The 12,577-nt window shown below is 45.5% G+C and overlaps 1 pseudogene; it reads left to right on the plus strand.

Annotated features, from left to right (window-relative positions):
* The first annotated feature begins 801 nt into the window (after nucleotides 1-801).
* On the plus strand, nucleotides 802-10,842 carry LOC101598329 (annotated as a pseudogene).
* The last annotated feature ends 1,735 nt before the right edge of the window (nucleotides 10,843-12,577 follow it).

Genomic DNA, 12,577 nt, shown 5'->3' on the forward strand with positions numbered 1-12,577 from the left:
GCTCCTCCAGACACAAAATGGCCTGGATATCCATGACCTCATAGTGACTGACACTACCTACACAAGACCATCATAATAGGAGGAAAAGATGATGACATCAAAATAAAAGAGAGACTGATTGAGAGGGTAGGGGATATGATGGACAGTGGAGTTTCAAAGGGGAAAGTGGGAGGAGGGGAGTATTACCAAGGGATATTGTTTACAATTATGGAAGTCATCAATAAAATAAAAATTTAAAATTAAAAAAATGGTGTCTCTGGAGTCTCCATGTTCTGTAAGTAAGCCCTCACCCCAATGCTGAAGGAGGAGCACTGTGGGGGATAATTTGGGATAGTGAATCTTGTTGGGCCTTGGTCCCCAGACACTTAGAGGGGTTGGTCCTGCTTTTCCTGATCGCAAAAGGGGCCCAGAGGTACGGATTCTCAGAGAGAGACCCCAGTGCAGGTGAGCATGGCTACCTTTGGAGCAACCTCATCTGGTGTATCATCATGCAACCCCATGAGTGTTCCAACAGAACCAAAAGTAAAAGCACAAGGGGAATTAGAGACTTCTTGAATGAGACTAAATCAGAAATGTGGACAAACCAGACACCGGGGTGTGGAGTAGAGAACACTCACAAATCACAGGCCTCAGGAAACTAAAAAGTAGAAAGGAAGAAAGGGAGACCAGAGGTGGGATCCAAGTAGGCAATACAGAAGACAGACAGAGGCTCTGGAGCTGACACTGGCTCTCAGAAGGGTCAGCAGCTTGGACAAATGTAGCTAAAGGGAGAGGGGGAGATGATTTGAGTTTCAAGCAGACATGGCTGATAGGATACAATGCGCTGAGTCACCCGTGTCCCGCCCCACACAAACCTTTGTGGATTCTTGCTGCCGCACCCTCTGTCCATGCCCACTGCCCAGCAGCTGGCTGGAAGGAGTGCTCACCCTGGCCACACTCAGTGCTCAGATCTGCTGTCTTCAGATCCACAGTCTACAGGGAGAGGATGCAAGGTACCTATAAGCCAGGAACCCTTGAACAGGCTGTGCACCCAACACATGGCCCACGCTTGAATACAATTCTAAAATGAGTAATATGTCACCATCTAGCATCAGGGAAAAAAAAAAAAAAACAGGGTATGTCACAGCTAAAGACAATCTATGAGTAATTAACAAAAATAGTGAGTAATAACAACTGTTCTGAAGGTATGGAGGCCAAGGGAACAAAGAAGGGCCCTTTGAAGGGAATTTTCTAGAACAGCTCCTCCCAATGCATGGGAACTAGTCACAGGATTTCAGAAGGTCATTGACCGGGAACTTACTGGCCCTGTATGGCCAGGTATTGGGGGCACCTCTGTGATTTAAGTGAGAGAGACCTGTAGAATGAGCAGAATAAAAGGTGGCCACATTCATGCTAGAATAAATTGAGTCACCATAAGTTAAAATGGAGGACATTTTCATGACCCTAAAGACTGGTATTAAGATTGGAATCTCACTCAAATGGTCATATCTACTTACAGTTAGCTGCAACACTCTGCAGGAAAAGCAACCAGTTACTCGGTGGTTATGGAGATTAGGACCAGGCTTGGAAAATGTCTCAATGGTGCTTGTCTTGCAAGCATGAGGACCTGAGCTTGATCTCCAGCACCCATGTAAAAACATACCTATAATTCTAGTACTGGGGAAGTGGGAACAAATAGATCCTTATGTTTGCTGGCCAGCCTCGTCTAATCAGTGAGCTCCAGACATGGTGAGAGACCCTGTTTGAAAAAGAAGTGGACAGAATACCTGAAGGTGAAATCCAAGGTCATTCTCTGGCCTCCACATGCACATGAATCCCACATATATGTGTACCCACACATGTGAACATACATACACATAGGCACACTATACACACACACATGAAAAGGTGGCTGCCACCAGGTCAAGTGTACCCCATGAAGGATCTAAAGGCAGAGTTTCTGACCACTGTTGGCATATAATTGTGTGCAGCGCTCCCCGAAGCTGAGCCATCTGCAGAGATGAGTCCTCAACACCTCCTTCTGGCCTTAGTGGATTTCAGCCCTCAGAGCATGCACAGCTGGGTCCCAGATGTTGGCTCCAGGCCTCTTTCCCCCTATTGTTAATTGTCTTGGCGTTCTTACTAATGGGGAAGCACATTTAAGGGCGCTGCTAAATTTCTTTAGTCCTTCCCCTATAATATTGAGGATATGTTAAGATATTCCCAAGGCTGAATGCATGTACAGAAACAAAAATAAAAACAGATGGTGGGATTTTGTGCTGTGGCCTGGGTGACTAGTTCACTACCTGGTGTTTGGCTAACCAGATCAGCTAGACTAACCCACACTTCCCAAGCTCCCAGGGAATTGAAAACTATTGCTGACTCTGTGTGCCGGCACTGACTCAGGCAGACTCATCACCGTGCTCTTGGAAAGGGTGGCAGGATGGACCACTGGGGGAACAGAGACAGATGGGGGAAGACTAACTGTGAAGGCACATGGTCTGGTCTGTGCTGAGAATAACTGCCTTACTGTCCTGTGGTGGACTGGGTTTTGCACAAATGGTGAGAAACAGCCCTAAATTCCTTTGTAAGTAGTAGTGTGTTAGGCACATCTCTTATCTGCATATGATGTACATATGAGATCTATAGCTAACAAGTGATACAGAGAAATGAATCACAATCACAGCTCCCATCCAGAGGGACAGAAACAGCAAGAGGGAAGGCTTGAGCACCTCCTGAAGGGGCCAGATGATTTTATAAAACTCCCCTTGCTTCTTTGAAAAGCTTTTTTTTTTTTTTACTTTTGTAAGAAAAGTTCCACTTCGTATAAATTGAGTGCTCTGTCTTGAAACAGAGCGTTGTTGCTCTTAACGCTTGCTGTGTAAGCAGCTGGCAGAGTTCCAGAGGAAGCACTTATCATTTAACGCAAGCTCTTGAAAGGGTCCCTGCTGGGCTCTCCATTTTCTTGGAACACAGTTGTCTCAGTTGGTTGCTGGAGCTGCCAGCCTTAGAGCGGAAGCGCTGCTCCCGTTGAGAGTAAAACCACCGCATGTGATTTATGCACACAGAGAGAGGAAGCCCGCGGCGCAGAACCAGGCAGGCTCTTGGCAGTGCTCCTTGGGGACAGTGCTGAAGCACTTGGCGGCACATGCGGGTCAGGAAGCATGCCGGAACCGTGGCTGGGAAGAGTACGCACAGAAAGGGGGGCCATGGTGCAGGGCAGAGGGGATGTACTCTCAGGGGCCACAGCTCCTCTGCCACTGAGGTCTGCTGCCACCCCAGACCCCATGCCTTCACTCCTGGCATTCAGCTCCTGCTGCTCCACCTTGGTTCTGCTTAGTTCTGTGCCCAGCAGTGGGGATTGGCAGCAAAAAGCACAGAATAAGCACCTGCTGGCTCCTGGCTGGGACCACTCCTTACCTGCTCCCCACTGTCCCCAGAGTTCCTAGTGGTAATTTGCTTGCACAGGTTTCACATCCTGTCTGCTATCACAGGTCATCCTGAGTGTGTGTCATCACAAGAGAGGGACTGATAAGATTACATTATAAATATGCCCCCAAAATAATACTATCTGTCCTCTATAGGGTGTGTGAAAACTTGTAGAAAACATGAAATAGGTTGAAGAGATGGCTCAGAGGGTATAATGTTTGGTTTGTAAGCACGAGGGCCTGAGTTTGGATCCCAGAATCCAGGTTAAAAATTAGGTATGAGCCAGGCGTGGTGGCGCAATCCTTTAATCCCAGCACTTGGGAGGCAGAGATAGTAGGATAGCCATGAGTTCAAGGCCACCCTGAGAATACATAGTGAATTCCAGGTCAGCCTGAGGTAGAGTGAGACCCTACCTTGAAAAAAAAAAAAAAATTAGGTATGACTGTGCATACCTGTAATCCTAGCACTGAGGAGGCAGACAGTCCTCCCCGCAGAGCTCCCTGGCTAGCTAGTCCAACCAAAGAAACCAGTGAGGTCCAGCCAGGAATGGCGCTGTATGCATTTAATCCTATCACTTGGGAAGCAGTGATAAGAGGATCACTGTGAATTCAAGGCAAGCCTGGGACCACAGAATGAGTATCAGGTCAACCTGGGCTAGAGTGAAACCCTACCTCTAAAACAACAACAATAAAACAAAAACAAACAAAACCGTGATCTCCAGATTCAGTGAGAAATTGTGTCTCAAAGAAGGTGACAGATGACACCTGGGCCACCACACACACACACACACACACACACACACACACACACTCATATCCACATGCATATATGTGCACACATACATATACATACACTCAAAGAAAATCTGAAACAATGCCTACATAATGACCTCTGTACAAAGTAGAAGGCTTTCTGATCAGAAGTAGATTATTCCCGCCATGCTTTCCATTTCCTTCTGTCGTTCATGTTTGCAGAATAGCAGAGAGGAGCAGAGCCAAGAGGAGAAACTCCCACTACAAAGGAACCCTTTACCCTCATGAAACAGATGAGAACTGAGCACTGCCAAGAAATACTGTGTGTTGCGGGGGAGGGGGGGTGGGGGGGGTGAGGTGAGCTGTCACTTGCAGGATCTAAGCACAGACACTGCCCAGGCTGTGGAGACTGTACGCCGGACTGGGTCTTTGGTCTCAGTCAATTACATAGATCATTCTGGGTTTTCATTTGTTCTGTTGTTGCTGGAGTTTTGTTTGGTTTTCTTGGTGACAGACTCTTTGAACTCAGCAAAGAGCATGAGCAATGCTAGAGGGAATTTTCACCCTAATCCCAATGCCCATCAGACCCTGTCAATCATTCTCAAGCCATCCTTCAAAAGAAACAATGACATTCCCATGCCAAGGTAGTGTGAAAAAAATTCTTGTCACTCTTATAGTCAACCCACTGCTGCCCCTAATTCTTCTAAACAGTGTAGGAATCGCCTATGTCATTGCTGTGTCCAAATACCTGACAGGAAGCTACTTCAAATTTTGGCTCCCTTGGGCTGGAGAAATGGCTTAGCGGTTAAGACGCTTGCCTGAGAAGCCTAAGGACCCAGGTTGATTCCCCAGTAACCACGTAAGCCAGATGCACATAGTGGCACATGCATGTGAAGTTCATTTGCAGTGGCTAGAGGCCCTGGTACACCAATTGTCTCTCTGTGTGTCTCATAAATGAATGAATGAATGAATGAATAAATATATAAATAATTTTTTTAAAAACTAGGCTCTCGGTTTGAAGGGGTGCAGTCCATCCTGGCAGGGAAGGTAAGGCGAGACAGCAGGATGCAGTATTGCAGTGCTGACATCAATGATGCTTTTCTCAGTTCAGGTTGGGCTTCTCTCAAGGATTAAAGTACTGGACACTCAATGGTCACTAGGACTCCCCAAGCCAGCGACTCTGGAGCTCTTGTCTTACAGCTTGCAAAGAACTGGCATGTATAGACAAACAGAAGGGTAAATTAAGAAAGATTTGTTTTAAGAAAGTAAAGCAGAAGTTTTCCATGCTGGGAGGGGTCCTTAGCAAGTAGCCATCATGGTGACCTGGACGGGTTGTCTTAAAACAGCAGAGATATTAACTAGGCATCCAGGTGGAATGAGGTTCACGGGTAGAGTCTCAACGAATATGAAAGACCTTGACTCATGGGTCAGGAAGGAGAGCACAGACTTGTCAAGCACTCATGGTGGAAACAAAGCCTAGAAAATGCAAGGAGGAAGACCCAGGAAGCTGTCCCAGAGAACCAGCTGGAGCCAGACTGGAGCTGCTTGCCAGTGTCACCCGGGCAGGTTAGCATCTGCATTCTTATAGGCCTGTATCCCTACTAACTACCTGCAAAAGTAGGCTACCTTGTTCTTGATCTCCATCAGCAGGAGATCGCATTACATGTGCTGGCAGAGCAAAGCCTGGGCCTGCCCCCAGTGACTGACCTCCTACCCCCTAAAGGTACCACAACCTTCCAAAACAGTTCTACCAGCTGGGGTAAGTGTGTAGACATGTGAGCCCACTGGGGATATGTCATACTTAAGCCATAAAGAATAGAAATGCGGGGGAGGGGAGGTCTGGAGAGATGGCTTAGTGGTTAAGGCATTAGCCTGCAAAGCCAGAGGATCCTTGTTTGACTCTGTAGGACCCACATAAGCCAGATGCATGGGGGGGGTGCATATATCTGGAGTTCATTTATGGTGGCTGGAGGCCCTGGCGTGCCCATTCTCTCCCCCTCCCCCTGCTTCTTTCTCCCTCTCAAATAAATAAATAAATATTAAAAGAAAGAATAAAAATGTGTGAGTCGCTCACTGTAGGCATCCAGAAACCATGTAAAAATGCATCAAGGTGGCATTTGAAGAACACCTCCGGGTTTACACATTGGGTTTGCACATCACTGACTTTTCTGAATTTGTATGACCAACCTCGTGAGGTAGATAATATCACCAGTAATTTTCAGTTGACTCAGTTATCACATTCACACTGGGATAACAATCACCACTGCAGACTGGAGTGGGTATTGTGGGTGTCCTTTTGGTGTTGTGGAATTTCCAAAACTTATAACAATCACGTGTTCCACATATCCTTACATCTTAGGATGAACTTGGGATGGCCACATGACAACTATGTGTGGCAGGAGGGGGGCATTTTATCAGACCCATTTGTTAAGAGACATGTGTCCCTAGCATTGGGAGGGTGGGGAACAAGTGTGAGCCATGCCTGCGACAAGGGCTATAGGGATCCTGGTTGCCTTTGACTAATGGGACCAATATTCATTTTCGTGTTTGTACATTTGTGGCAGTGGCCAGGCTATCAGAGGAGGAAGAGGGACCGTGCCACTATTAGGTGCTGCTGTCAGCTTTGGCAACTGGGTACAGTTGCCTTTGGAAGATTAAAGAATTTCGTCTGCCTATGTAACACGATCAGTAGCTTGAATTGGCCCCAGCGAGAGTCTTTATCATGAAGTTGTCAAGCCCTTCAAATCAATGCTTTTTTAACTTTCATTTACTCCAGAGAGCTGGTTGACCACACCACCACCAGACCAGGAAAGATATATGTCCTGCAACCCACACTAGACATCTCCACTCTGGACCCCTTCTGGGCAAGGGGCTGTGATGTCACAAGATGTGACCTCCCTGAGTGTTCCCTTTCCAGGTGTTACACTAAGTTTTCCTGGAGAGACACAAACAGATGTCTATTCATCCCACATAGGGCACAGAAGACAGTTCAAACCAATGATTCCACCAAAGTACAATTTGGTGAACCAATGAATTTATTGGGTTACTGACCAAGAAAGGGTGAGGGGTTACTTACAGGAACATAGGTGATTCAAAGACAGTTGCATCATCTCCAAGTCCCACCCCATCCTGGATGGTGGTCTAACGGAAGCAGCACATGGAGTCCTTCTTCCACTTACCTTCTGCTTCTTACTTCCTACATACTCTAGCATCTCCCAAGATCACTTGCAGCTGGTGGGGGATGGGAAGAAGGAAGTAATGGCTGGAATCCCACGTGAGGGTCCTAGGAGCCTCTCCTCCTCCTCTTCAGAGTGTAAAGAGCTTCATCTCAGCTGCATGATCCAGCTATCACTGTACTGACTGCTCCAAAGTTGTCATGGCTACCAGATGATATGCCCAGAAATAAAAATCCATGCCATAACACCAGGTTATCTCGCATACCCATAGAGCCAGAATCCTCTATCCATGAGGCATGAAGCTTACTTCCTGACTCTATAAAAATCCTTTTCTCTTTGAAAGGGACCCAGGATTCCCTAGGGTGCTTTAAGACTTAGAGAGACACTTCAAATTTAGTTGACTGACATAGGTTGGCATGGGTGCTTGGGTGTCTGAGGAATCTGAGGGCTATGAAACAGGCAGTATACTGAGTGTGTGGACGCATTCTCCCAGGTTCGCTGGGCTTCCATGGGCCTGGCCTCTCCGTCCACCTGGCATTCCTCAGGCTCTGAGCTTCCCTAACCAGTGCTGCTTTAATTTTACATGTACATGTGTTTATGCATGTTCTTATGTGTGTGTGCTCACATATGTTTATGTGCATGTGTGTGCTTATGCATGAGGAGGCCAGAGACTGATAACCCAGTGTCTTCCTCAATTACTCTCCACCCAATCTTTTTTGAGACAGGTGCTCTCACTGAACCTAGAACTCACTGGTTGAGCTGGAATAGCTAGCCAGCAAGTCATGGGTGCCTTCCTGTCTCTTTCTACCAAGTGCTGGAATCCCAGGAACATACCATTGCATCTGGCTTTTACATGGGTGCTCTGAACTCAAACAAGTAGCTTCCCTATTGAGCCATCTCCTCGACCCCTCTACTACACCTTGGCAGCAACCTGCTTTGGTAACTTTTAATAATAATTATTATTCAGGGATGGAGAGATGATTTAGCAGTTAAGGTGCTTGGCTGTGAAGCCTAAGGACCCAGGTTTACCCAGTACCCACATAGGCCAGATGCACAAGGTGACATGTACCTCTGGAGTTCTTTGCAGTGGCTGGAGGACCTGATGTGCCCATTCTCTTTCTTATTATCTGCTTCTTTCTCTCAAATAAATAGATAAAAAGTTTTTTAAAAATAAAAAAAAAATGATTATTCTATGAACTGTATCTAAAACAAAACACTTACTTTTCACCCATACCTGTGTTTAATTGCAAAGGTCACACCTTGAATAGCTAAGAAAATTTTTAAAAAGCAAAACTTGCTTATAACTACTGTCCTAAGGGTCTTAGGATTTTGTCATATCACTTCTGTGAGGACTGTAAATGACTTTCTAAAACTGAGAATGTGTATGCCAGTGAGAAGCACCTGGTGCCAGCTCTCTAGTGACACTGCTAAATGGTGGCTGTCATACGGCTGTCCATAGTCTTTAGAAGCAAATGCATGCCAATTTCCTCACAGTCTTGCCAGCATTGTCTATTATGATCTTTTCAAAATATTTTCCAAAGGTCATCAGATACAGCCTGTCATTTTGACTGAGGGTCATTCTTACTATGACAATAGCCTCATGGAAGTGAGAAAACAGAAAACTAGAGCTCTATCATAGAGTAGTGGTTATGAGCAATTTTTATTTTTTTATATATGTGTGTGTGAGAGAGAGAGAGAGACCAGAGGTTAATGTCAATTCTCTCCACCTTATTTTTTGAGACAGTGTCTCACTCTAAATGCAGTGCTCAGTTCAGCTAGACCAAAAATCCTCCCATCTCTGCCTCCCCAGCACTGGGATTATAAGTGGGCACCATCATGTCCAGCTTTTACATGGGTGCTCACTATCTGAAATCAGGTCTTCATGCTTGGGTGGCAAGTGCTTTACCCATTGAGCATCTCCCCAGCCCCTCACTTATACTGCTATTTGACTTTTTGTTTATCCAACTAGATTTTAAGATTCATGAGATCAGGAAACTTGCATTATCTTGTCATCTATCACTTAATGATCATTATGTGCATGGCAGTGTTGTTGCATAGGGGACATGTCAGTGTAAGCAATAAAATAAGCAGTCAAAATAATTCTGACACTACCGACAGACATGACACTACCTGCACAAGACCTACATAATAGGAGGAAAAACAGGTAAAACAGATAAAGAAGAAAAATGATCACATCAAAATAAAAGAGAGCCTTGTTCGAAAGAAGAAAAGATTCAATGGAGGGGGAAAAGGGATGGTGGTGAAGGGATTGTTATCACATTATATTATCTATATGTATGGAAGTTGCTCAGGGACCATTGAGGAAGAGGTGACAGAAAGAATCTAAGAGCCAAAGGAAGGGGAAGACTGCTTACAATGTTATCTTCCGGACAGAAAATAGACTTAATATTCATGATCTCACAGTGGCTGACACTACTTACACAATACCTGCATAATAGGAGGAAAAAATGATGACATCAAAGTAAAGCAGCAGCGACTAGCTGGAAAGAAGAGATTCAGTGAAGGGGGGATTGGGAAGGGGCAAAAGAGAGAGGTTGGAAAGAATTATCAAGGTTTATTCATTGTCTGTACTTGTAGAAACTGTCAATAAAAAGTAAAATAGTTTCTTTCCTTCTTTCTTTTGGTTTTCTAAAATATTCTAAATATTCTAAAATATTAATCCTAAACTGGCCTCAAACTTATAGCACCCCCTGCCTTAACCTCCCTCCCATATTGTAAGCATGTGCCACCATGCTTGGCTTTGAAAATTTTCTTTAAATCAGTGCCATTAAGTAAATGTCCATAGAATGATTCTTGAACCATAGGATGGCTTTTGAATAAACATCTTTATCTCTAAAACCATAAGTTAATTAACAGTGGTTACCCAGACTGTCCTTACCCTCCTGGTGGTCCATATCTGGCCACAACAAGGTCCCAGTACCCTTCCTAGCCTCCTGGGACCACTGTTGGTCCCAGCAGAGATGGTGCAATCAGTAAAGACCCCATCTGAGCATCGTCTCTCATCTCAGCAGGCAGTGACAAACTGAGATGGCAGGTGACAGGGGAAATGGATCACACCCAGGCAGAGCTCAGTACCTTGAAACAAACAGAGGAAGACCTGAAAAAAAAAGTCCCCGGAAAACGCAAAGATGGTTACCCTTTTAGATCAAGAAGTAGCTTAAGTTGATGAAAACACGGAACTTTTGAAAAAGAAGGATGAATAACTAAGTTCTGCTCTGGAGAAAATGGAAAACCAATCTGAAAATAATATTGATGAAGTTTTCATTCCCACAGCCCCACTATATAAACAGATCCCAAATCTGTCTGTATGCAGAGGAAAATGCAAATGAAGACACTATTTTTAAACCTGGCAGAAGCATTGAGGTGGGGAGAAACAGACCTGGATGTCTTCCTGAAGCACATTCGCCTCTGTCTGGTCAACAGTTCCAGCTGAGGGCACTAATGCAGAGGGAAGAAAGACTGCTGGTCTTTGTGACCGCTACTGACTTCTCTGATATCAGCTGGAGGTGGACCACTTCTTAAATCATTCTTTTCTTCCCTCCTTTTACCAGTAGGTGCCCAGAATAAGTTATTGCAGTTTACCATTCAAGTGTAAAATATTTTGAATCAATAATATATTTTCTGTTTCTTTGGGTAAAAACTCGCTTTTATTAGTGCACTTTCTATCCTCTGTAAACTTTTTGTGCTAAATGTTGGGACTGACTACACTAAATAAAATTGGCTGCATAAAACAATTGAAAAAGTAAAATAAAAGAAGAAGTTTAAGAAAATCTGACTAAATTATCATGAGTGTTCTGGATGTTTGCTCTGGCTCCAGGCGCAGTCCACCATCCCCTCCTGGGGTCCAACCTGAAAGTTGCCTCATAACACATACACACCCAACTCTCAGACTAGCCCAGGCTTGTGGGAAGCAGCACTCTGTTTTGAATAGTGCCTTTGGGTCGTTATCTACACTTGCCGGTTCTTTTTCTCTCACTGTAAGCACCAAGCGGAGACCATCGCTGACTGCCGGCCCTAGGGGACCTTGGAGCGCCCTCAGCATCTCCTAGATTGGTCCTCAGATTCCGTCTCCGTTGGGCTCTCTGAAGCAGTGGGTCCAGGGAGGAGCCTGGGTCTCTATTAAAGTGGGGAGTCTGTCTTCTCTGTCTGCCACACTGAAGACTTAGTGGAAGACTCCCCTGTTCCCCAGGGAGCTGGCTAGCATCCATCGCAGAAGGTGTGCTGGTGGCTCAGAGGGGGAGCCCGCCTCCTCCTGCATCTCTGCGGAAGGGTGCTCGGCTGGATTGCCAAGGTTTGTTGTGTCACTGTAATTGCAGGGTGAGTGCAGCGACGATCCTCCGTGTAAATAAAATAGTCAGAGCCCACTCTGAGGCAATTGTTTCCCATTACAGAAATGCTAGGTTTCTTCTAATGATGAACAGCAATAACACAACATGCAATTCCGGCAGCGGTGATATCACGCAGCCGGAAGCACAGGCGCAGCTCCCGGGCTCCAGGCCCTTGCAGGCCGGGAGAAGATGGGGTGCTCTATCCGGGTGGAGCCATGACCTCTTGATGCTCAGTTTCTGCCGACTGACATCTCTCCTCAGAAAGCCCAGTGTGGCAAAGACTTTGGCCTCAGCGTCTCTCCAACACTGGTGAATCCACTTTCAGATAGGGAAGTATCTGATGCTCTGATCTCCGTCTGCCAGGAAAAAAACAAAAACAAAAACAAAACAAGAAACACGTGTTTTCTGAGTGTTTTTCATGTGAACCTCGAGTTACCATGAAGTCTTCTAGCCCTGGAGGTTTTGTAGAATTGACCTGCAATGTTTCGGTGCGTGCCCTGCAGGATTTTAGACGGTTCAGGCTTGCAACTTCTGTAGGTAGGACCACTCCACCTCACCTTCCTCTGTCTCTCCTTCTCCTGTCTGCCCTCATTCTCTTGCACAATGTTCTGCTCATCCAAAATGATGCAGACCCATGTTATTCAGACCCACGCTTACAGAAAACAACCTATGGGCTGGGGAGGTGGTTCAGTGGGTCAGAAATGAGGCACTAATAATATTGTGTGTTCATACTCGTTCACGTGCTACTTTCCCATCTTTCTCTGAGGTGCTCCATTTCCCCTATCCATTGTTTTATATGTAGGTGTGTGTGCATGTATGTATGTGTGTGTGTGTGTGTGTGGCATAATTTCTTTTCTTTGTCATGGGCATGCATGTGTTCATACTCACACAT

This window comes from Jaculus jaculus, chromosome 12, assembly GCF_020740685.1.
Source record: "Jaculus jaculus isolate mJacJac1 chromosome 12, mJacJac1.mat.Y.cur, whole genome shotgun sequence".
NCBI lineage: Eukaryota > Metazoa > Chordata > Mammalia > Rodentia > Dipodidae > Jaculus > Jaculus jaculus.